Source organism: Numida meleagris, chromosome 2 (genome assembly GCF_002078875.1).
Source record: "Numida meleagris isolate 19003 breed g44 Domestic line chromosome 2, NumMel1.0, whole genome shotgun sequence".
NCBI lineage: Eukaryota > Metazoa > Chordata > Aves > Galliformes > Numididae > Numida > Numida meleagris.
The window spans coordinates 37,329,527-37,355,422 of record NC_034410.1 but is presented as its reverse complement, the minus strand read 5'-3'; the positions used below and the strand labels follow the sequence as shown (position 1 = coordinate 37,355,422).

Genomic DNA, 25,896 nt, shown 5'->3' with positions numbered 1-25,896 from the left:
CTTGCTTTGCACTAACTCTCACATGTTAGATTAGCATTTTATTTATTTACTCTTACGGGTTTTTTGCAACTTCCAAACTATGAGCAAAGCTGAAGGGACATGTTGCCTGCTCAAGTCATGCAGTCTGTGGCCACGGCTCTGAGCTGTACTGGGTCTGCTCTCTGGGACATGTGCTATACAGGGGAGTTAATTAGGGCATGTGCCATACCAGTAGAGAAAATTGAAGAAAGAAATTTATCAACCATAATCTCATTGGGATCTTAAAGCAGTTAACGTGCTATGGACTAATTCATCATACTTTGTTTTTTCTCCTTTTCATTAAAAACACATATTAAACCTCTACTTTCATAATACTTTCTTGCTTTGATTTTGGTTAGGAATTACTGTAAGAGCTGCACTCCAGGGTACTGGTGTCAGGGATGTCATCTGCCATTCCAAGGAGTGCATATCACCACTGACTTAGTTTTTAGAAAAAAACATTGTGGGAAATGCTATATATTCTGAATGCACATTGAGTAGGTGGAGGCTGCCAAGCTTCAGGCTTTGTAATGTATTGGATTGGGACTGGCATCCTGGAGAAGATACTGTGGTGAGGTAGGTCATGTTTCATTCCAGGACTCTGTAGTGACCTGCACTGGCTGCAGATGTTGGGCAGCAGCATTTACTGTACGTTCATTCTTGAAGGTTCTGGCCATCTCCATTCTGCCATCTCATAGGAAACAAACCAAAGGCAAATAAACCAACCTTAACTGTTCTCATTACAGTGGGGAGGTTATAAGCAGAAACATATGTGCTTTCTGATCGAGGGTTTGAAGGTCCCAGTCTTAACTCTGCTGTAGTTTATTTTTACCCAAATGCACAGACAATGATTAAAATCAGGCATCTAGTTTGAACCTAAGGATGAAATTCATCTCACCATGATTTGGCTGTCTCAGCCTCTCTGCTCTCTGGGTTCCTCTTCAGTAAGCTGATGATGGAATCCCAGGCTGTTGTTTACACCTCCTGTTTCAGAAGTGGCAACTTCCACCAGTAACTGCAGTGCCTGGTTAAAAGCATGTGGGATGGGTACCCATACTGTCTCCCTGTGGGATGAAATGGGCAGTGCCTGCGTGCACCCGGGGAGGGGTCTAGGGTCATGAGTATCCGGGGCGGTCGCGTGTACGGGTATAAATAGCCTTGTTGCGCAGCATTAAATTGGCATTTTGGTGTTACACACTGTGTGTGCGTCCCGTATGCCCTGCATGCAGAGGTGCGGACGGAAGGGAAGCCTTATTATGTTGTCGTAGACAACATCTGGTGACCCCAACGTGATTTTTGGGCGCGAGCAAGGCGCCGAACGGCCGATTTTGGGCGCGAGCAAGGCGCCGAGAAGCCGGAGCCGTGATGGGGCTCGGTGTGCAGGAGGTGGTGAGTATGCGGAAATCCTTGGCCAAGGAAGTAGGGATAACACTACATAAGAAGGAGTGCCTCGCACTCCTTCAGTGGATGCTGCGCAAGCAGTGTGCGGAGTCCCCGACAGACTGTCTGCAGAAAGTGGTTTTAGAGAAGGTGGGTCAGGAGCTATGGGAAGGGGCAAGTGCAGGAAATAAGGAGGCACTGGGACTTATCCCTGTGCTGGGGACGGTGAGAAGTGTGATACAAAAAGTGAAAGACGAGCGGCATCTCGATGCCACGGCACGTCAAATGTTATCGGGGACGCCTGATGACACTGAGACAGCCAAAACCGATGGAGAGCAAGTCAGGGGAAGAGACGGGGACTGAAGCTCCGCTTTTAGCCCCTTTAGGGGCGCCAAGGCAAGGGCAGGCAACCCCAGGGGTGCAGATCTCAGATGATGGGCAGTTTTGGTCTATGAACCCGAAGGGAACACTGACATGTTTCCTGAGGTCTCCTGTTCCTTCAGCCCCCTGGCCGGTCCAGGCAGGGACGCCCGCCTTTACAGTGGCACCTCTGCCCTATGGTGCAGCTCCCTGTGGTGCAGCTGCGCCGGGCGTAGGTGAGGGAAGGATGCCGGGATCTAGCCCTGTGGAGCAGCCTCTCCCCTCGACCTTGAGGAGGGTTACTAGCTCCAAAGATAGGGCAGAGGGGTCCCAAAGGCGTGGGGCGGATGAAGAGACCAGTTCCTCAGGGGAGGAGGAGGGTCGCCTTTGCATAGACCTGCCATCAGAGGGAGAAAGGAGACGGCGGGGACAGGCACGGGACCAAGTTCGCAGGGCCGGTGAGCGCTGGGTTATTCGTGCTCAGGAGTGCATGCTCTCCGGATGCGAGCTTGAGCCCATGCCGCGCTCTTGCTATCCTGTTTTTGTTGGCGGACTGCAGGGTCCCCCATGGCAACCGGTAGATTACAAAATGCTAATGCAGTTGAGAAAAGCGGTCCGAGAGGGAGGTCTTACCAGATCGCAGGCGCAGGTCCTGTTGGACGCTATTAGTCTTAGTGGCCCGCTGATTTTCGACTGGCGACAGTGTGCACGGGCGTGCCTCACCCCGGCGCAGGTACCGATTTTCGAGGCATACATTCAGGAGGAGGTAGACAGCTTGCGAGCTCGTGCGCAGGCAGACCCAGCTCATCCTCTACACAACATCCCAGCGGATGCAATCGCAGGAAAGGGTAATTGGAGTACCCCTCAGGAACAACTGATTTTGCCAGCCACCGTTCTTGTCGCAGCGGCAGACTTGGGCAGGCGAGCGCTTGAGCGGATGCATACGCTTACTAGTGGGTCGCCAAGTTATCTCCATATTAGACAAAAACCTGGGGAGCATTTCGGCTCCTTTGCAGACCGAGTACAGACAGCTATCTCGAGTAGCAACCTGCCCCCGGAAACACAGGAAATAGTGCTGTGAGAATGTTTACGTTCAAGCGCAGCTCCAGAGTACAAGGCTGCTCTTGCAGCCCTTCCTGCCACAGCCACAGCAGGGGAACTCATAGCGCGTGGCTGCGCTTTCGGTTGAGCACAAGAGGTGCAGCCACTGGCTGCGGTTTTGTCTGAGCAGGTTGCTGAGATAACAGCAGCTTTGCAAGCGATGGCAGTCCAAACCGCACCAGACGTCTGCTTCCGTTGCGGTAACGGAAGGCATCTTGCTCGCAACTGCTTGCAGGGCCGGGGATAAAGAAGAGGGACAGTCTGCCAACCAGGCTGACGTACCATTGGTTCAAGTTAGTTTTGATTTAGGAAACAGACCCATACTTAAAGCACAAATCTTGATTCAAGGCCTGACACAGCCAAATCCGAACCAGAAAACCATTTCCTTTCTTATCGATTCCGGAGCAGATGTCACCACTATTTCAACGGCTGTGTGGCCCTCCTCTTGTGCCCTGGAAACACTCCCGCGCTCAGTCAGTGGGGTGGGGGGTTTCGTGACGGGCCATCGCAGTCACTATCCCGTCCTCTGGGAGGACAATGGGCAGGAGCGGACGGCAGGACCGATTCGACCTTTTGTCCTGGACATACCACTCTCATTGCTGGGACGTGACCTCTTAGCCCTCGCCGGGGCGAGAGTTGTCATAGAGCCCAACATCCAGGTTTTAGCAAATAGGCACCAGGATCCCTCCAGTCCTACAGCAGCCAGCAGGCAGGCAGCAGCGCCCGCTCACAGGAAGCACAAACCAGCAGTTTCTCTTCTGCTGGATGCTGTCAGGAGCAGCCTACAAACTGCAGAATCGAAGCTGTCATTCCTCATCGCCTTTTACGGCATTCTCCACAGATGCCGGATGGGGTACATGTTTCCATTCTTTTGAAATGAATGTGTATTCTCCACGAGTGATTTGGTCTTTCAAGGATAGTTGAGTATTTGCTCATTACAGAAAGGGCGTGACTGTGTCAAGCCGTTACGCCCTTGCAGTCGCGATAATGGGGGTTCCCATAGAGTTAAAAACGGACAATGGACTGGGCTACAGAAGCCATTGTTTTGAGGCCTGGTGGTGCACTTGGGGTATCCGGCGCGTGTTTGGGATCCCACTTATTTCCCAAGGACAAGTAATAGTGGAGCGCGCACATCAGCTCCTGAAAGGGCTGCTCCGTGCCCTTAAAGAGGGGTCATCAACGCAGTTGTCCTCGTCATTGTTGGAGCAGTGATAGAAGAGGCCCTTCACGCAGCGTGACCATGTTCTGGGCCGAGCAAAGACATTGTTTGTCACAGATCCGACACGATGGGAGGGTCCTTGGATATATGTACTCCTTGCACTTGCACCTCCCACAGTCTTCACCTGGGCCAGTGTGTGGCCCCTGCGAGCAGGGGTTAAGTCCGTGCAGAAGATAACGGTTGACAATGATCTGTTTGGCGATTGGCTGAAGAACCTGTTTGGCGGACTTGGGCCGTGGGTCGCCCAAATACTTAAAGTAGTCGGTATAGTGCTCTTAGTGTTTATCTGCATTGCATTCTGCTTACCATGCTTGATAGGATGTTTGCAGCAGTGCTTACAAAGAATGATGGAGCAAGCCTTTGATTGGCGCATGGAATACCATAGGCTACGCGAACGCTTGTGACAAGTCCTAAGTAGTTAATGATGAAGTACGCACCCGTGTAATGTGCAAACATTAGAGCTTAAGCAGTAGATAAGTTAGTTGGGAGATAGGTTATAGGGGGTTTTGCGATCGCGCTGTAACGGGGCAAGGCTTTTCCAGGCATGGGAGAGAAAATGTAGTAGGCGGTGACTGAGCGTGCGGGATGTGACGCGACAGGACCTCCCCTGCCTAGTATATATATGTAAGACGCGCTTAGGCCTTCTAGGAATAGTTGGGGAAACTGGGAACCAAAAGAGGAACGTATTAAAGGGGCTGTTAAAGAGGGGGGAGTTGTGGGATGAAATGGGCAGTGCCTGCGTGCACCCGGGGAGGGGTCTAGGGTCACGAGTATCCGGGGCGGTCGCGTGTACGGGTATAAATAGCCTTGTTGCACAGCATTAAATTGGCATTTTGGTGTTACACACTGTGTGTGCGTCCCGTATGCCCCGCACGCAGAGGTGCGGACGGAAGGGAAGCCTTATTACGTTGTCGTAGACAACATCTCCCAAACTTTACATTTCACCACTGTCATGCATTGCACGGAAAGCTTGAAGCCAGATCTGTGATACTTGGGGCAATACTCAGAAAAGTGATGAACACTGATAGTTCAAAAATATGTACAAAGGCTTGTTTTCAGCACCGTGATGCATTTCTTAATTGGATTCTTGAGCCTAGGCCAGGTTTTCAAGCCTAGGCTGAATGGAAGGTTTCTGACTGAGTGCAGTATGAATCATGGCCATAACTTTGGTAGCCCTGGGCTGGGCCTTACAGGGATGACATCCTTAGAAAAGTATCTTTCAGAAGGAGAAGAGTTGGTTTTATGGTATATGACTAAGTTACGCACAGAGAGAATAGCTGCCTTTTTTCTGAGATCTGCTTAGCTCTGTTGAATTTTATGAAACCCCTACCTGAGAGTAACATGTTAGCCTTTCTTTTAAATGACACAAATAATAGAATTTGTAAAAAGAGTAGAAAAATCTGTGTGGGTTTGAAACAATTATTTTTAAATACAGTTTTTATTCTAAAAATAAATCAATTTATCTTTGTCCTTTTAAAGTCTAGGAACATTGTGATGTTTATACTTATAATATAAAAAAAATTTACTGTAACTGAACCTGAAGGCATATTAGCCAAAATATCTTTTGACCTTGTTAATTCTTCATTAAAACAGAGATTTGTAATTGAAATGCTGTGAAAGCAGGACTATGGACTTTACAGCCTGTGGATTCACCGTTTACTGGAGAGGACAATAGCTTCTGGACAGCTTATTCATAGCACTTCCATATCATTACCAGTAAAGTATCTGTGAAATGTCAGCTGTTTAGGATGGTCTCAGGCAATAAGAGTAACAGTGACGATAGCAGTGGTCATTTTTGGTTCCTCTATTCCACCTCTGAACTGCTAGGTCAAGCTACCTGTCTTAAAGTTGTCTTCTTTAGTCCCAGGAAGAGGACTGGCTTGCAAATCACTGAATTCTATCATTACGGTGACAGCCAGTCATCAAACGCAATAATAAATGATGACTGAAGGAAGAGGCTTCTGCTTGGTGTTCAGCTCTTTCTTGGGGAGAGGAATGAGCTTGAAGTGGTAGCTCTGTGCCTGTTTGTGTTGGTAGGGAACCAGAACAGGGACTGTGAGTTTCTCTTGCTGTTGGGGATTATGTGTAAGCATCTATAGCTACGGGTGGGGTTGCATTCAGTTTTTTGGCAACGATGGTTAATTTTTAATCTGTACATATGCCTTACATGGAGCTGTTTTATGCGTCTGCCTTCCAGCTATGATCTTGTCTTTGCTGTCCAATCTAAACATGGGCTTTCTTCTAGCCTTTTATCCTGCAGATAACATATACCAGCATGGTAATTATGATTAGCATTGTGCTAGGAGTAAACATTCTCAGGATGCATCTGTATGTTTTAGGCTGTGCAAACAGGCACATCTACAGCCTTCCCATGCCTGCAGAGGCTGACTCGCACTAAGGAAACACCAAGCTATTCAAACTGTTGTGTAGAATTTCAGAAATGAAAGTGCCTGTCACAGTTCAGACTTCGGCATGCTGCAGTCATGGCTTTTTTCTCTACAAAGTGTATGCACAACTCGCTAACAACGGTGACTGTTAGAACTGTGAAATCAAATGACCTTGAGTCAAGAGTAGTGGGCAGTAAGGATTACATTACTTTTCTGTGCCAGTAGAGGAAGAACCTTTCTGAGGGAGGTCTGTGATTTTTTTTTTGTTTGATTTTTGTTGTTGTTGTTGTTGTTGTTGTCGTTTTGTTTTTAACTGTTAGGTGTTTTAATTCTTAGTGGGAGCTGTTGAAGTGTAGAACTGAAAACTAAACTTAATGGAGTGGCTTTGGGAATTAATTTATCTCCTGCTCAGGATTGTTCATCCCCCACCACTTTCTTTTTTCTTCCACAGCTCTTTTGGAGTGAGAATTCAGTGGCCTTTCCAGGCTCAGCCAGCTTCCTCTGATATTTTGTGGAAAAGGAAATGGTAGATGCTTTGCTCAGTCAGTCTCCTGGTGGAGCTCTGAGCATCAAAGCATCTTGTAGGGACAGTAGAAGTAAACTGAAGCAAAGTCTGGGGTGATGGTGAGTTTGTATTTGGATCTCTTGGTAACTAAAGAATTTTTCACCTAGGTATTTCTCTGTAATTGAAAAGGTCTATGAAGGATTTCAGGAGCCTAAAAGTAATTTGTAATAGGATTAATGGGATTTTGTTGGATAAGGATAAATGTATAAGAGAAAAAGGAGTGCCCTCATCCCTATAGATGAATACCTGTTCAAAAACTTAGGCAGAATATATCATTTATATCTAAATTTTGTGAAGTGCACCTGGATGCCTTTTGTCCTACTGTGTACTGAGTAAGTGCTGAATCATTTGGAAAGAATTTGTTTTAGCTGTTTGGGTGTATTCATTATAGGGATCAAAACCATGGTTTGCTTAATGGTAAGATGTTTCCGTAGCTTCAGCTTTGCAATATCTACTCAACAATATACAACAGAAAAGGTGAAATAAGAATGACTGAAACAAGAAAGAGCCCTTTTAGGCATACAGCTCCATTCGGTCAAAAGTTTTCACAGAATCACAGAATCACCAAGGTTGGAAAAGACTTCTAAGATCATCCAGTTCAGCCACCCACTTATCACCAATATTTACCACTTAACCGTGTCCCTCAGTACAGCATCTAAACATTTCTGGAACACCCCCAGGGATGGTGACTCCACCACCTCCCCAGGAAGCCCATTCTAGTGCCTGACCACTCTCTCGGAGAAGAACTATTTCCTAACGTCCAACCTGAGCGTCTAACTATAGTAAAGAAGGAAATTTTCCTCTGCATCAATTCTGCTGCCCAGTTTGGCAGTGTTAATTTTCTGTGGTTTGATGGGAGTTGATCTTCTGAGAGAAGACTCACAAACAGTATCAGCAGCAAAGTACGTTATTAAAACAGTTTCTGTCAGTAGGGTTTTTCAGTGTTAGTTTTAGTATTTATAAAATATTTTAATAAGTATTAGTAAGGAGTAGTACTGAGAAAGATGGAGCTTGCAAGAATTGTTGAAATTATAGAGCCTTCTGTCACTGAGTGTGGATTGTTGTCTACTTTGTTTAACTTAGTGGTATTGATTTTCTTTTGAGACAGTCTATTAGATACCCTTCAGAGTGCATCCTAAGTTAATACAGTTGGTGAGAGGCAACAAGTACAGCTTTTACTGTAAATTGACATACTTAGAAATAGGAGACATTTGAATATTGCAACAAAAATCTTTTTTTGGTGGAGATCTTCCCCTTCGTCTAAGCAAGCAAGTCATTAAGCATGAAAGCAGTGTAGGCATTTGACAGGAAATTTTATATTTTTAACATGGATGCTGAGAGCCCACATGGAATTCTGCCACGGTATCAGAAGCAGGTAAGGCACGAAGCCCCACAGGTCTTCTGCAGGGAACATCAGGGTGGTTTGGGGCACATTGGGGTGAAGGTCCTCTCTGCTTGAATAGAGACAGAGTATGTGAAGATGGAAAGAAGCTCCCTTCTACCTGAGGGAGAGCAATATCTTGCCTGTATTTCTCTAGGGCATGTCCTTTTGGCCAAATGTCTACTGGCATTGTCAAGCTAGATAGGCAGTGGGTGACAGAATAGTTGAATCATAGAATCATTAAGGTTGGAGAAGACCACAAAGATCATCTAGTCCAACCGTCGTGTCCATTGAACCATGTCCCTCAGTGCCACATCTACCCTGTTCTTGACAACCTCCAGGGACTTGTGAGAACAAATGATGGGAGGTGCTCATGGCATCATTATAGGTTGCCCTGTTATCAACAGCTAGATCAGATAAGATAATCTTATGCAAATTGTTTCATTAAGCATGTTAGAATGTATTTTTTTTCTTCTGGGTGTCATAAAACCTGCCTAAGTCAGATTTCGTTCTTCTTTTAAAAATACGTAGGATGAGTTAAATATGCTTCAAAGCGGTCCACTCTGTGAGTGTTTCTGGCACAGAAATACGTTGCTTCAGAAACTGTGGATCTTGTTACAGGTTCAAAATGACTTCTGGTCTTCTTCAGACTGCCTCTGGACCTGCTTTGTGGTTAAAACAGACCATCCTGTAAGATATTCCTTTCCCTGCCCACAAAATCACATGCTGATCCCATGAACTTTGTGCTGTGGACTGCTGTAGTTTAGGGACAGGTGAGCAATAAAGAACCAGATGTAAGATGTCCTCAGTTGCACTCAGTCTAGCTTCAGTGGATGTTCTGCGTGAGAAAGGTAAGAAGGATTTGGCTCGTGCTGTAATAAATCCCATTCAATCCTATTGAAACCCTGTGTATTATCCAGAGATACAATACCTGTCCTGTCCCTTTATTCCTGTAATGTATGTAAAACCTTTCTTAAGTTATCTCTAATAGTGACCTGAAGCCAGATTGGTAAGCGTGAAGTAATCTGCATGTTTTACTAGCTGATGATCAGAAAGAGATGTAGAAAATTAAACCTGTGAGTTTTCATATATTTCACTGAGTGATAAAATGAACTTAGAGTTATTCCTCTTCCTTTAAAGGCATACATGTACAGATGCTCAGCTGTGATAAATCAGACACTGTAAATGTCAGCTCTGATGAGCTGATTCCTAGAAATCAGAGATTTCATGCCTTTTTCACAAAATTGATGTTTAATTTAATGAATTTCTGCACTTCAGGAATGACTCTTTAAGTTTTATCTCTGGTGTTTCTGAAATAGGTTCATATTTGGTCTCTCTTAACGTATTGGTTGAACATACTCTAAATTAAGGAAAGAGAGGATTCTACAATTCACTTAAGCTTTGCTTGCCTTAGATTGACAGATTCACAGCCATTCTTAGAAGACATCATTATTGACACGTTTTTCTCCCTCCAGAGTAGTATTTTAATTGTAGAGCTGAGAATTTGTATCTTCAACCATTGCACAGACCTCATAGTTAGAGGCCAAGCTTTGAATTAGTTACTGACAATGATTAATGAGTTCTCTTCATATTTTACCTTCATCCGTGAAATTCTAGATGTATTGTTTGATGGACAGGCAACTGTACAGAAGGCACCAGAGATTGAGACCCTTTGTCTACATGATTTTCTCTGCTTTTCTACAAATACCAATAACTGTCATTTTACTAGACTCAGCTTTTTGTTCTCTACTTTGTGCTGCATATTGTGCTAATTTAGAAAATGAAATCAGATAATGTGATTCAGTTCTTGCATGTACGTATTTGTGGAAAAAATTCCTATTTACCTTAGAGTTACCAGAATCTAATTCCCACCTATGATGTTGATACCTGTAAGTAGTTCTCATTAGTTGTAAAGGATGGAACAAGTCACAAATAAATGAAGTATTATTTTTGCAGGCCTCAAAATTCCTCAGATGTTTTGAGTCATGCTGGAACTTTTTCAGAATAGTGTCACAGCTTACTTTGTGTGGGGATTTCATGATGTACATGGGGAAGCTGTTGGCACATGTGTTTAGAGTGGATGAGCTGAAGCAGATGTTAATGCAATGGATTGATGTTTTCAGTCTTTTACAACTGTTGCTGACCCTACCTGTTTTGGGATGGAGCAGAATCTACCTTATTTGAAAAAAAAGCAAACAAACAATTTCCAGGCTTTGAATGTTTGTCTTACAATAAAAGGTAAACAGCGATACAAATACTGATCATAAAGTTCGGCTTGCAGTGAAAATAAACTACAAACCATGCCTAACCTGCACTTTGGGCAATGGATCAACTAGATCAGTTGTTAGAATTTTTGTTTCCCAAATATTTGAAATGCTTGTTGAGAAACGATGGCTAGCAAAGATTGCAAACAAATAAACAAACAAATGCCTCCCTTCCAAAGTGCTAAGAATGATTAACTTTCAAAAAAAAATGGAAATTCATTTCAGTTATATTAAAAGACGCCCACAACTTTTGTGTTAATTGAAACTGAAATAAAGTACCTTTTTACCACATAGATCTTTAATACAGATTTCTTTACTCTTTTCAGTGAGAGAACAGAAAATGAAGCTCTAGTAAGGTAAGATTTCTTTATTCCACTTCAGTAAAGTATTCAAGTCAATTGCAGGTAATTTTTCGTTTTCTCAATGTTTCCAAGTAGATCCTAGATGCAGCGTGGGTCAGTATGTTAAAACACACTGAAAAGGAAAGAAGATAACATTGCAGCATGAATCAAACAATATTTCATGGAATCACAGAATCATTAAGGTTAGAAAAGACTAGATGATCTTAATCATCTAGTCCAACTGTCCCCCTTCCACCAATATTGCCCACTCTAAACCATGTCCCTGAGTACTACACCTACCCTTTCCTTAAACACTTCCAGGGACGGTGACTCCACCACCTCCCTGTGCAGCCCATTCCAGTGCCTCACCACTCTTACTGAGCCAGTATTTCATCTTTTAAGCACAATAAAATACCTGCATAGATTTGGAAACATCTTTCTGCCTATGGAAAACTTACAGGTAATTATTTTTCATCAGACTATAGACTTCACTACTCAGTTAATTAAAATGTTTCTTGCAATTTGAAAACGAAATATTGGTGTACATATGGATAAAATAAGTAACTTCGTACCAGATTTTTGGGTTATGAGTTGTAGTGGTGAGAGTTTATGAATTACAGTCAAGTAAGTGGGTCTGTAGAGAAGGAGTGAACTCTTCTAGGAATATTTTATCCTCTTCTGTGCAACATGATTTGGGCTGCATTCTGAAAGTAGATACTGTATACGCCTGCTGATAAGCAAAAACTGAAAGTGCCCTTCCTGTACATTACCAACCGGAAGAGGTGTTAAAAAATGGAGTTTTAATCTTTATTTCTTTCATTGCTAGTAAGGATACTGACAGTCATCTGGTGCATCATCTAGAATACTTGTATGCTTATACTATGAAACAGCAATGTCAAGTAATATTATCAGGTGTGTGACAGCACGTTTCTCTGAGAGGCAAACTGCAGCATGAACTCCTTTGGAGAATAACAGAAATATACAGTTACTTTTCAGTCACTGTTTTACAGGTGGTTTCTTAGTTTTTGTAGCCATTCATGGAATACTGAGGCAGAGAAGCATTGTAATAGTTTTCCCTTCTCCCCATATCTGCCAGATTTGATTTTTATCAGTTGTTAAAGTAAAAGCCTTTGGAGTTCTTCTCCGGGTGCTGTGCACCTATTTCAAGTCAAACACACACGAAGTGTGATGAAAAGGAAGAATTTTTAAATCACCGAAATCTTTAACCAGTAAAACTTGATACATCTGTATAAACTGTGTTCCTGATTTCTAGAGGGACATCCTTGGAATAGAGAAGAAGGAGACTAGGAAACAGTTAGGCTGTGCAGAATGGAAACTGTTTGAAACCACAAGTGAGTAGAGATGTGAAATATTAATGGGAAAAAACAGAAGTGTTGTGAAAAAATAATGAGGTGTCATACCACATTTTTTGTTGTGGAAAATTTTTAAGTGGTGTTGTAAGTAGCAGACAACCTAGGTTTGGATATTCCTGATCTGTATTAGTACATAGAATATATGTGCTTGTGCATGTATTTGCAGTTACAAAGGTGTATGCATATATAATACATCTAAGAGACAGAAGGATGCTGCTGTTCTGCACCAAATCGGTGGAAAGCCCATCTGTTATGGAACTTCATAATGTGTTGAGAATCACATGGTTAGTACAGGGATTTAGTAAATTCCAGAAGAAATTCTCGTTCTGAGCAGTCTTTGTACACTGATCTCATCAGTTTCTACGTTCTAGAGAGGACACAAGTCCTCCTGTCTCCTTACCTGGATTCAGCCATATGAGAACTGGGCAAATGCTGTAAAAACGAATTAAGGTCACTCTGTGTTCAGTTGATCACCTAACACAAGAGAGCCTTATGAAGAGCCTTGGTATGCTACAGTAATGTAAACTTCCAAGTAATATGCCTAGGTAATACAGCATGACAGCGGTAGTGGAAATTTACGCATTTTGTTTCCCGGAGTCAGGACTGGAAGTAGTTTAGGGTACATATTGCTCACTCCTGGATTTCTGCCTTGGCAGTGCCTGCAGAAGTACTGGTTCACTCTATTAACAGGATTTTTATGTGATTTTGACATATGAGTAGGAGAAAACCACCTGCCACAAGCCATCAATTACTTTATGAATTAGCTGCAGTAACTAGCGATCTGGTTGGTAGCTTGCAACTATCAATTGAATACAAAGGAAACTCTCCAGACTGCAGTGCTATTTGTCCCAAATTCCCAGGTTTTACAAACGTGTTACTGCAATGAAAGCTGGGAAAGCTTGTTAAAGATCTTCAATGCCTTCTCCTTGTACTTGAATTGACTTTTCAAGTCTATATAGTCAAAAGCTCTCTGTAATAACCACCAGGAACACTAACCCCCAGCAGCTGTGTGCGTTGGATTCAGGAATCTCTGTTTTGATTTGCCAAGCAGCAGGGAAACTATTTATCTCAAGTCGGAGAATTTTGAGGTGTGATGTGGTTAGTATCTAAAAATATCTATGTAGGGAGATAGGATAGGTCTTCAACAGACAAAAACACACAGCAAGATAAGCAAGTTCACATTGGAAATACGATACTGTAGGTGTAATTAACCATTGGAAATGCTTAGAAAGGAATGTGGTAGATCACTCAGAGTAATTAAATCAAGATTAGATCTCTTTCTGAGATATCCTCTAGTAGAGTTACAACTTCTTGTGCTCTGTAAAGAAATTGCTGCGTGAGGTATTATGGCCTGTGCCAAGCAGGAAGTCAGACCAGATTACTATAATAGTTCCTTCAGGCCTTCTAAATCCACATATCCATGAACAAAGGCTCTTATGTGGTACAGGCAGCCACAGAATTTCCAACATCACCACCGGAGCAGCTCTCTCTTGTTTCTCTTGTGGTGACTTACCAAGAACAGTGAAAAGGCTGAAAAGTCTGAGCAGATTGGTGAAGAAGCTCAGTAGTGGGTACAGCATCACTGAACTGGCAGGTTTTGTGTGTGCACTGATGCATGGTGGTCATGAACCAGTTTCCACTACTGTCCACAGGCACATTTTTCTGCATACATCTTCTAAATTTCACCAGACTTCCTTAGTAGATTGCATTTGTATTAAGATCGCTGAAAAGCAGTAATTTATATATGATGTTTATTGAATCCATTCTGTCATATAACTAAAGTCTTGCTTAAATTCAGAATTCTTCTTCAGTTATGCTGTGAGCATCTCATCTTTACCATGGGATTTTCTGTAGTCAGGGGCTGTGTTCGAAATCTTAATATCCATATGAATAGAAAGAGCAAGATGCATTTCTAGCAGATTATGTAGAATTCATAATACAAAGTAATTTGCTCTCCCCTAGAAATGAATAAGAAGTAGCTTGTGTGTTTGCTGTTTGACCTGCATGGGATATTGAGAGTGTGGAGGATACTTGTCTTTCAGTTCCCATCTGCTACAGGGAAGTGCATCCTTGTTTTACTGGGTAGGAGACAACAAATCTTTTTCAGAGAAAATACTTTAAAGTGGCTAATCAAAAAAGTAGTTTTATATTAGAAGAACTTAAAACAATGTAGCGAAAGGATAGCCCTGGCTCCTTTTTGTTATTTTGCTTAACTTTAAAACTTTGTTTTTAACTTTGCTTTACTTTTTATCATCCAAAATTAATTGGGAATTAATGCGGAAAATACTACAAATGGAAAAAATTGTTGAGATTAGAATGGTGTTGTTCTACTGCACCTGTATAGCATAGCATCTGTTACAGGAATGTAGAATGTAATAGGACAGAATAACTAAAAGTCGTGTTGGCCATATGAGGGTGTAAAAAATTGCTCAGGAGTATTTTCATGTATTTCTGTCTGTGATTAAAAATTTGCAAAAAGCTGTTTTGTAAAAACTTCAGAAACTAGCTTACCAGGGTGATTCAAGGGTGAAGCCTTGGGTACAGCTGAAGAATATGTGTTTCAGCATGGGTGATAGCTGGCTTGCCAACAGGTGGTTGTCACCACATGCCTCATTTCTTCCTGCACTCTGAATATCCCTGGTGCTCTCTCTTCCTGGAATAACACCTATGTATGTTCTATATGTAGCTGTGGAACAGTCAGAGCAATGGCAACCATCCTGTTAGTTATCACAGAAGCAGACAGGGCGGTATGCTGCAGTGCTGGCACATGGGTGCCTAGGGTAATGCAGCTGGATTACAGTTACACTGAGAAGAAAAGCACAAAGACCTGAAGTATCTCCTCCCTGGTACTTCAGGTCTCTCTGTTTGGTGGAGGCTGACTTTAACACCTGCAGTTTAAACTAGATTTAGAAAAATTATTAGATTAAAACCATAGAAGAGCAAAAATAGAGAAGAGAAATATCATTGTGTTTGATAACCAAAAATAAGGTGGCTGGAATGAGTAAGTCTGTGTGTCTGCGCATGGAGGCTACACTTGCTTACGTGGGCATCCAAGAATTATTTTTTCTGGTAGGTAAAGGTTTTGCAGCAATGTTGAAGAAGAAAGGAGAGAAAACTGTTAATCAGGACTCTAAGATGTTTGGCTGCTTGTTGCGCAAATAAGAATTACAGTTATTTTAGTATGAAGTTTCTTATGCACAATCTGTCTTGAAATTCTATTACATACCTACATTTTTCACAAATTCCTGATAGCCATAATACTGGCTGTGGAGAGCATTTCAAAGCAAGCTTCAAGATGTCTTTATTCACATTTTTTTGCTGCCACAGAGTCACTCTTACTGGATACTTCAGTTCTGAAAAGGAGGGGAGGAGGTTGTGCTATGGAACAAAATTGCTGTCTCCATTAGCAAACGGATTTGAGCCATCAAATTGCTGCTGTTTTCTTCTGTGTGAAAGCTCATGGCTAAGTCATTTAGTGTAAAAGAAAACAGTCTTCTATACCACAGAAGAAATTCCTCAAATGGACAGTGATACATGAGGCTGTAGAATTAATTCTGGATATCATTGAGAGCTTCTGTGGCATTTCTTTTGGTTCAGGCAATGCTGTGGAAGCGCTCCAGATGACAAAAAAGGAGGAGTTGTGTTGAGGCCTGGGGAGTTCCTTTGGCTCCTTTCCAATGCAACGCTAGCCCAGAATTTTTTATTTATTTTGAATAACTGTGCTTGCATTAAAAGCTCAGTTTTACTGCATTTAGAAAGTATTGAATGTTGTGTCCTGTACCTTGTTTACTTAATAATCCCTGTACAAGAATCTCCAATTTTGTCTGGGCAGCTTGATGTTCTGTTCCAAGAAGTAAATGTACCCCTTTTATTTGTAATTCACATGCTGGGTTAGAACTCAGTTCAGTGTAAAGAAGTACTCTGGTGCTCAGACTGTGCTTGCAGTGTCTGCTTGGATCAGAGTTAAGCGCAATGTGCTCGCTGTTACGTAACTCTGCCAAAAGTGTCGATTCAGGGAAATTCGGATGCCGTGAGAGAGCGAAAGCATCGGGAACGTTCTCTCCCACTTAATGGAAATGTGGCTTTTGGTGAATAGTGCATTTAAAAGTAGCAGACTGTGTGACTGTGTCAGTAGTGGAGTCCAATGTGAATACAATGATGTTAAAATCCCAAGGCACTGGGTCCTGCTGCTTGCTGCAGCGGCAGGAGGACAGATGTGGCTCCCGCAGTGACAGGCTGGTGCAGCATACATGTGGCTGCTAGCAGAAGGGATCCACATCTGGAAGGTGCTTTGCTTTGAGCAGCCTTTAAAAGGCTGCTTCTGAAAATTTGGCCAGGCAGATAAACTCCCCTAGCAGGAGAGACATTCTACTGTCCATTTGGGTCCAGCTGCTTCTTTCGGCACTGTGAGTCTGCTCACAGTGCTGACTGAGGGTGATCTCTGAAAACCTGCCTGTGGAGAAGAGGGACAGGTAGGGCAATGGGTGCTGCATCAGAAATATTTTTTGTCTTGTGGCATTATGGAAATGGTCTTTTTTTCTGGAGATTGCTCATCTAATTTTTCTACCTTTGCCATTTTACGTGATAGTAGCCCCTCTACTTGTATCCTGGAGTACATCAAGCACGGCCTGCTAGCAGGTCAAGGGAAGTGATTGTCCCATTCTGCACTACAGTGGTGTGACCTCGCTGTGCATAGTGTACAAAATGGACATAAAACCATTAGAGAGTGTCCAGAGGAGGGCTGTGATGACAGGGAATGGTCTGGAGGGCAAGGTGTATGAGGAGCAGCTGAGGCCCCTGGGTTGATTCAGCCCAGAGCAGAGGAGCTGAGGGGAAGCCTCATGGTGGCTGCAGCTCCTCACAGGGAGCAGAGGGGCAGCGCTGAGCTCTGCTCTCTGTGTCATTGACAGGGCCCGACGGAACGGCATGGAGCTGTGTCAGGGGAGGGGCAGCTGGGGGTTAGGGACAGGTTCTGGACGAGAGGACGGTGGGCATGGAACAGGCTGCCCAGAGAAACGGTCACAGCACGGAGCTTTGCAGAGTTCAAGGAACGTTTCGACAATGCTCACAGTTATATGGTCTGATTTTTGTGTAGTCATGTGTAGAGCCAGGAGTTGCAGTCGATGGTCCTTTTGGCTCCCTTCCAAGTTGGGGTACTCTATGATTCTACTTCAACCCAGAGGGATCCTGTGTATAACAGGATATTTCAGATTACTGTATTCTGCTTAGAAGCACTAGGCAAAGGCTTCCCACAGAAGAAATATATTACTGTAAAAGTATGTGAGAATGTGACCTGTTCTCTGAAGTACCATTTGAATGTGCAGCTAGTTACAGAATGATGATTAAGAAAGTAAGTCAGAGGTAGAGAAAGTCAATGTTGGCTGAAAATCATTAGTTCTGTTTTCTCTATACAACATGACGCAGTCCCTGCCTTTCTGCCCACTTTTAGGATCTGAAACTCCACAGAAAACATGTCTAGAGGCTACTGCAGATGTAAATGGTGTTGGCTACATCTTCTTTTAGGTCATTCTCATTCAGCAGCATCCTCGGAGCAAGCTTTGACTCTGTTGTTTCAATTTCCCCATCTGTGGCTTTAATCCAGTGCTCTTTCTTCAATCACATCCTATATACACTTGTTCTCTGAGTCCCATAGCTCTCCCCCTCTCCTGGTTCAGGGTTTATGTTGTTTACGCTGTTGTGTTGGAGACTCAGTGTGAATTATTTAATTTTGACAGTCGAGATAAACAGACAGAAAAAAAATGACGCTGCAGCACAAAATGTTCTCTAATCACTTATTTGACAAGTGCATTTTAATTATTTAGCAAATCTTGTAAAAGTAATGAAGTCCTAGTAACATGAGACTTAACACTGCTATTAAATTTTCCCTGAGAGGTGAGAAAAGACTGCTGTGTTTTGGTGCAAATTGAGAGCTTGCAAACTAATGAGATTCAACTAAGAATACGTAAAAGGGACTGGAACTTCTCAGTGCTTCTTAATGCTTTCACTAATAGATAGTAAGCCCAAGAGCATCCCACAACTAGACAAGATTCTGCCTGTTTTGGCAAACCAGAAGACACCGTCTGATGCTCTGCCAAAAAGTTTTCTTGGCCCAGCTGTATTTTTACTGAATATGTAACCTAGTACGAGAAAAAGCCATAAGCCCCAGCCTTGCTGAAGAAGTATCATTCAAAAAAATTTTTCTGTAGCATGATAGATTTCATGTTTCTGCAAAGTAAATATTTAATCAGCACTAATATTTTTTGTTCCCTTAGGCAGTGAGAGATGTAGAAGTTCTGACTTTTCACTCAAGTAATTGCAAATGCAGTCTAGCAAGTTCAAAGTAAAATGGGTGCATATCCTAGAGTTTCTGAAAATGAAATTTAGGTGCAGCCAGCCAGAAGAAAAGATAAATGTAAACCAAGTTGCAAGCCAGCATGCCTGTTTGATTGATCTGGGTTGTGTGATGAACTGGTTCAGTTAAAATTACATTGCAGAAATCCCAAACATAAATACAGCCTCCAGTGCTTTTCTTTACAGTTGCAAAGCTACCTCCCCATGCCTGAAGTGGAGGGGCCAGGGACTCTTGGGGACTGCATTTACTGATTCCTTCCTGAATCCTTGATCTCATATGATATAGTGGGCTCTGTATTCAGAGGCCCCACTTGCAGGTTATTGTGCACAGGGAGTGTGTCTGATCCCAGCTGTTCCACGAAGAACAGAGTTTGGCCTCCAGAGGGGCTCACTGTGGGCTCCAGGTGCTGGTAAAGGCATTGGAAATGGATTCCTATGAATGCTTCAGCTCCCGTGGTTTTAATTGGGCAGAACAGGGGACAGAGATTTAAAGTTCTTGTTCCACTCATTTTTGTTTGTTGGGATTTTGTTTTGTTTTGTTTTGTGTTTTTTAACTGGGGATGGTTTTGTTTGCAGAGAGAGCTGAACAGAGTGCTCTATATTTTTCCTATAAACATGAACTGCTGCCGTTTTTCCTTCATCTGCAGAACAGTAGTTTGCAGTACACTCAACAAAGCCTAACAGCTCTTCCCCTGGAACATGACGGGCAGGCCTGTATTTGTAATGAATGAGGCTTGAGGCAGTTGTCATGCTTGCATTTAAGAAAACTTTCCAGACACATCTGTCCATTAATTCTCTCTTCTGATCTGTTAGAAGCTCATTCCCATCCTTCTAGTCATCAGCCTCTTTCACTGATTGTCCCTTAGCAAATTAATTTAAAAACCAAACATCCCTTCTTTGATTTAATAAGCATGAAAAAAAAGCAGGAGGAGGGGTGAAATAATCAAGTTTCAAGGAGGGAAGTTGTACATTCTGAACATGCACTTCAGGTGCATGTGCACATCATGGAAAGGCAGCACATGTTCATGGAGGTTACCCAGAAACCAAAGAGAATGTTCTCTGCCACATCTGACTGTTACCACAGAAAAGAAGTACTGAATTTGACTGTGAGGAGGTTGGATTACAACAGGTCTTAGTCCTTTAATGGTAGTAGATGTGTGGTACTGAGAGAATCCTGTTGAGCAGCTGTGACAAGTTTTGACACTTCTGGCTTCCTTTGTATTAACACACTGACCGTACACACTGTTAGTCTCACCCCTAATGGTGGCTGATTCAGAGCGCCTGGTTTCTGACAATTACAGAATGGGTTTATGAGTTGGAGACACATGTATGTGTCATGGTTTTGTGATTTTTGGTTATTGGTATTCCACATCATAACATCATGTAGTGGACATACCTAGTTCTCAGAAGAGAAGGACTACTACAGTCCCCACGGTACTTTGCTCCTTTGTTACCATTTTCCAGCCGGAGGGAAAAGATAGAAGCTCGCAGTATAAAAACTTGCAGATCACGAGACCTCGTCCCTTTTTCCGCCGTCTCTCGTCTTGGCAGCACCTCGCTCTCCAGCCGTCTTATCGTCGGTAGTAGAGTAAGGCCTACCTTGATTTTGGGACATTCTCTCTCTCTGTATTGGATTTATCAGCTTAAATTGTAATTATATTGTATTATAGTGTGTTGTTTTGCATTCCGATATTTTATTTAGTAAACTAGTTTGTTTCTCCTCAGATTGTTGCCGCTGTTCTTTGCTCTCAGGGCCATCTCCCTACCCTTTTCCCCTTTCCCCTTTTCCCGGGACGTGGGCCCTTGGGTCCCCCGTCCCCTTTGTCACGGAATCGGGCCTAACGCCCGTAAACCGTTGACAGTATGGTAATAAAATATTCATTGTAATGCCACTCTAAAATATAGTGACACTACTAACCCATTGAGATTTCCTATTAAGTAGCCACAGTGCAGATGTTCTTTAGCACGTAACTTCTTGAGATATGGTAGATCGTGTTTTTATGGCAAAATTGTAATTTCTGAAAATCAACGGATGGGAAATTACTGGGATTTATAGGAAGAGCTCCTGCTTGACTGGCAGAAAAAATAAAATAGTGAAAATGGCAGGGTGTGCTCAGTTCACTCAGCAGCCTGTCCTTGGTGGGAAAGTGGCAGGCTGACCCTGGTGGTTCCCATCCTGCATGGGTGTATACGGAACATTTCTGATGATTGTTCAGAGGTAAAGCTTTCACATACAGGAAGATGTGAAAGTTAAACAAGAGACTGCTGTGAAGTGTGCTAACATTCATTGTTCTGTTTGAGTGTTATTATTCCCTGCTTCTTTGAGTTAAACTACAACAGAACCTGAACTAATTCATCATTCTTATGAAATCCTAAAATTTGGTTGATTGACAGAGCGTCTCACTTTTGTATTGAAACCTGTGAGATCCTTGTAACTCTCTCTCTTCCTTAAAATCCCAGTGCATTTTGCTCAAGCTAATTCTTAAATTAGGTGGAAATTAAACAAAATCACAGTTATTTGAAGTTGCAGAATAATTTTACGCACATGCTTGTGTAATGAGATAGAGCTGCACAGCTGACCAGAAAACAGTTTGTAGCTGCTATTCTCAATTTGAGCAAGTTTTTCAGTTCAGGGGCTTTTAAAACTTCCCTTGCTTTTTGCATTGTTTTATATAGTTTAGCTGAAATTCTGAGAAAATGAACCATGGATATGAACAAACGTGCAAGGACAAATTGAGGGAGAGATTTCATGTAGGATAATGGCGCGAAGAAAGTAATGCAGCAGGAGTGGTTTGATCAAAATGCACCAGAGCTGCTTGGGATGGTAAACTGGAATATAGGAAAAATTAGATTAACTGAGAAAGAATGCATGTCAGGAGAGAGTAGATTCATTGGACTGGAAAAGCCGTCCCCAGGGACAGTAAGTGCTATGATTTTCCAAATAAAGTGTCCCTTGTCTTTTAGAATTGGAAACTGAATAATTTTCTGGAAAATACCACTCTGTGATCTGCACTGCTAGAAGTGAGCCCAGTCTGAGCATTAAGGCTCCTTACCTCTGTCATCTGACTTGGTTGAGGCAGCTCTGCAGGCCTTCTTCAGACAAAATCATAAGGTATGTTTTCTCCCTTCCTCCCTCACTCATTTCCCCTAAACGTTATTATACTGCAGCTTGGCTCTGTCCACAGAGGCTGGAGCTGACTGAGTTGAAACTTGCTTTAGCCACTGTTGAATTTAACAGCTTTTGGCTTTGTAAAGCGGTGCCTTAGGAGAACTCTTGCTCATCTGTTCCCTGAGCCAAAGGAAAACTCCTCCAGTAGCGTTCCCAGTATTTTCTCTGGCTGGAACTCATAGTTAACCAATTGCTAGGCAAAGATACACTACCTTTAATCATCTTTTGTTTTTGTATTTTTGCTTTGTCCAGCTGACATATTTTGAGGCATCCACTTTGACTGGGATGGTGAAAGAGCCCTTTCACAATGGATTTTTTCCTTTCCCTGTACCCTATGCAATTCAGTTCTTCCACTGCTGGGAAAAATGCTTTTCCTTGGTGTGAATATGTTGCAAGTAGTTGAATACTGAATTAGGCATTCAGACTGCCCTGTTAAGTATACTTCTTCAAATATTTTTCATAACTAAAGGTTTTATCTTTGGAATCTTGTTCAGAAACTTCTTTACGCGGTTTATCAGCCCTTCCCTGTTGTGTCTTAGGAAGTAAGATCCTATTGGCGTTTAATCTGTAGCTTGAAATATGTCTCTGGGAACTTCTTAAATAGGATAGCAATAAATATTTGGATTATAATTTGCAAGTAAAAATCACTAGCAGATATTTGCATATTTATTTATTGAATTTCTGCTTCTACCTCAGGTTAGATGACACATAAACAATTATATAGCACCTCTGGCAAAGAACTAGTCTAAAGAGCAGGTCAAAGCCACACTAGGAATTCAGAGGAAAGTTTCTGAATTTTTAGAAGGAACTGTGAAAGGCTTACACATTGATTCATCTCCATAAATTTTATATTGATTATAGAATTAATGATGTAGGCTTTCACTCTGGTACACCTTTTTTTTTTTTTTTTTTTCCCAGAAATATGCTTTAGAAATATGGTTAGAAATAGTATCTTTCAAACAAATATTCATTGTAGCAGTGGTCAGAGCCAGAAACTGCACCTTAGTCTGCACTGTTAATGGAAAGAATGGCTCCAATTAAAAGCCAGCTAAAAGATTCCTTTTTTTTTTTAATTTATTTTTTGGCCAGGATCCATGAGTCAGTCTCCATGTTGCACTTTGTTGTAGAGGTCACCAGCAGATGTGATCTGCTGGAAAGGTGTTAATGGGCTTTCTTCAGCCGCTGGGGCAAAGCCAGTGCAGTCAGGGGAAGTGTAAGACTGGCTGTACTTCCAGCCTGACTGGAGGTCATGCGCTGCTCAATTCTCAGGGACGTTTCCTGGCAAGAAACGTCTAGCAGCTTCAGCTTGCATGGTGGTTTTATGATGAATCGAAAGAGAATTAAAAAAAACCCTTGAATCTCATTTTCACTAGTGTCCTATATGGGTTCCAGGCAGTAGCTAGCTGAGGCCAGTAGGCCAGAACACAGCACTGTGTTTGGTGATCTTGTGGAGGAGGTGTGTGCTTGGATGCGTTCTTGGTCTGCTTCATTTTAGGAAAACTGCAGCAGAAAGTATGAGAGGAAATTGATGTAATTAATTATAATTAGTATAGTATTTATAGTGAATACGTGTTCCAAAATCTGTAACAACAGTGAAGTTGATTTCATAATTTCCAGGAGTTATAGATTTACAGGAACAATTAGATTATTTTGGCCAGCCTTGAAAATCTTTGAAGTTGTCCATTTGTGTCTTTGAAAATCATCCCAGTTACTAACAATTAAATTTGATGCCTGGATGCTTGTTTTCATGAAAGCAACTGGCATGCTCTTTCTGTTTGTGTTTCAGCGTGTCTTATTTATTTATCAGCATTGCTGGATTTTCAGTTCTGGAGATCAACCTACGTGCTATGGGCAGGAGGCTTTCCTTCATTTCACTGCTTGTCTCCTATACGTGTGGATGTGCAGGAAAGCCTTGCACTGAAAGTGAAGCTGGTCGACTCTCAGTTTTCAAACTGAAGTGCTGTTTTTTTTGTACAGTCATAAGGTTCATAAGAGATCACAGAATCACAGAATTGTAGGTGTTGGAAGGGACCTCCAGAGATCACTGAGTCCAACCCCCTGCCAAAGCAGGCCCCCTACAGCAGGCTGCACAGGTAGGCATCCGGACAGATCTTGAATATCTCCAAAGAAGGAGAATCCACAACGTCTCTGGGCAGCCTGTTCCAGTGCTCCATCGCCCTCACTGTGAAGAAGTTCTTTTGCATATTGGTGCAGAACTTCCTATGCTCCAGTTTATGGCCATTTCCCCTCGTCCTGTCCCCATAGACCACTGAAAAGAGGTTGATCATATCCCTTTGTCTCCCACACTTAAGATATTTATAAACATTAATAAGATCCCCTCTCAGACTTCTTTTCTCAAGGCTGAACAGACCGAGGTTACTCAGCCTCTCCTCACAGGAGAGATACTCCAGGACCTTTATCATCTTTGTGACCCTCCGCTGGACTTTAAGATGCTGTGTAGTTCTTTCTGGCATATTTGCATGTCCTTTAAAAATCTGCCCCTATTAGCTGTTCTGTAAACTCTGTACTGTTTCAAGGGAAAAGTCTGGTAAATGGCAGTTTAGATTATATGGTCCATTTCTTAGTATGATTTCATACTGATAGGAGTGATAGGATTGTAGTCAGTACTCTGATTTGCATAAAGACATTTTCGTTAAGTTCTTAAATTGCATTTTCTTTTTAGCCATGTGCTTCTGCAATTACTTCCAGTTTTGCAGAAAATTCAAGTAAGTATAGTCTGTATCTGAAGTTCATGTAAACTTTTTATTTTTTATTTCACAAGCATGATGGGGTAACAATTAGTAACTAGCCCTTTAGTAGGAAATGAAGACTACTTAAACTTTGTTAATCTCTGACATGAAGTTCCTACTACTGCTTCTTTCATTTTCTTCAATTTAGGATGAATCATAGAATCATAGAATGGCTTAGGTTGGAAGGGACCTTAAAGCCCACCCAGTTCCAACCCCTTGCCTTGGACATGGCTGCCAGCCACCAGCTCAGGCTGCCCAGGGCCCCATCCAACCTGGCTTTGAGCGCCTCCAGGGATGGGGCATCCATAGCTCTCTGGTCAGCCTGTGCCAGCGCCTCACCACCGTCCAAGTAAAGAATTTCTTCCTAACATCTAACCTAAATTTCCCCTCTTTTAGTTTAAAACCATTCCCCCTTGTCCCATCACTATCAGAGCATGTGAAAAATAGGTTCCCTTCCTGCTTATGAGCTCCTTTCAAGTACTGGAATACTGCAACTGAGGTTTCTTCAGAGCCTTCTCTTCTCCAGTCTGAACAAGCTCAGCTCTCTCAACCTTTCTTCGTAGGAGAGGTGCCCCAGTCCTCTGCTCATCTTCATGGCCCTCCTCTGGACCTGCTCCAACAGCTCCACATCTTTCCTGTTCTGGGCCTGGACATAGATCCCAGATGGGGATCAATTTTTCTTTAAGTAATAGTAAAGTTCTACATCCAGAAATTCCATCCCTACATATCAATTACCTTCTTTTCCTTTTGCTTCTATTTAATTTTTTTTTTCTTGCAGTTCGTGGGACCTATTTGCAGTTGTCAGTGGATTAAACTTCCTGTCGCTGAAGGATATGAAAGACGTATTCTGCCTTTGGTCGCAACCAAAACCTTTCACTTAAGTGAGCTTAGTTTAGGCTGGGCACATAATTGCCTTTCAGATGTGGCCAAAAGTTTATAAAGTCAGTGGCCAGAGAAAGCATCTGGCACTTAAGGACAACTCAGTGTTTGTATCGTTTTTTTCTGGGCTGTTTCTTTTTCTTTGAAGGCAGAGACAGGGAAGTATGTGCAGTGATGCAGCACTGAATGAAGGATAGCAGAGAAGACAGTGAGACTGGATGCAGGAACAGGAGATGAACTTTCTTCAGTGTTACCTTATAGGATCTATTTTTACATAGAAATGTCAGCTGACAGAACTCAGGAGAGGGAATATCCAAGTAGTCTAGATGCAACTAGAGACAGGGAGCTGAAGAAATGA

The 25,896-nt window shown here is 42.5% G+C and overlaps 1 protein-coding gene across 2 annotated transcripts in view; it reads left to right on the top strand.

The window, feature by feature from the left end:
* THRB (thyroid hormone receptor beta) overlaps positions 391-25,896 on the top strand; it is a 139,475-nt gene continuing 113,969 nt past the window's right edge. Inside the window, exons 1-3 of one of the 2 annotated variants that reach the window (XM_021386786.1) lie at positions 391-1,407; positions 11,002-11,031; positions 21,705-21,852. The gene's annotated coding sequence lies outside the window, so the exon portion shown is untranslated. The remainder of the gene's footprint in view (positions 1,408-11,001; positions 11,032-21,704; positions 21,853-25,896) is intronic. The other variant, XM_021386787.1, reaches the window with a different exon arrangement.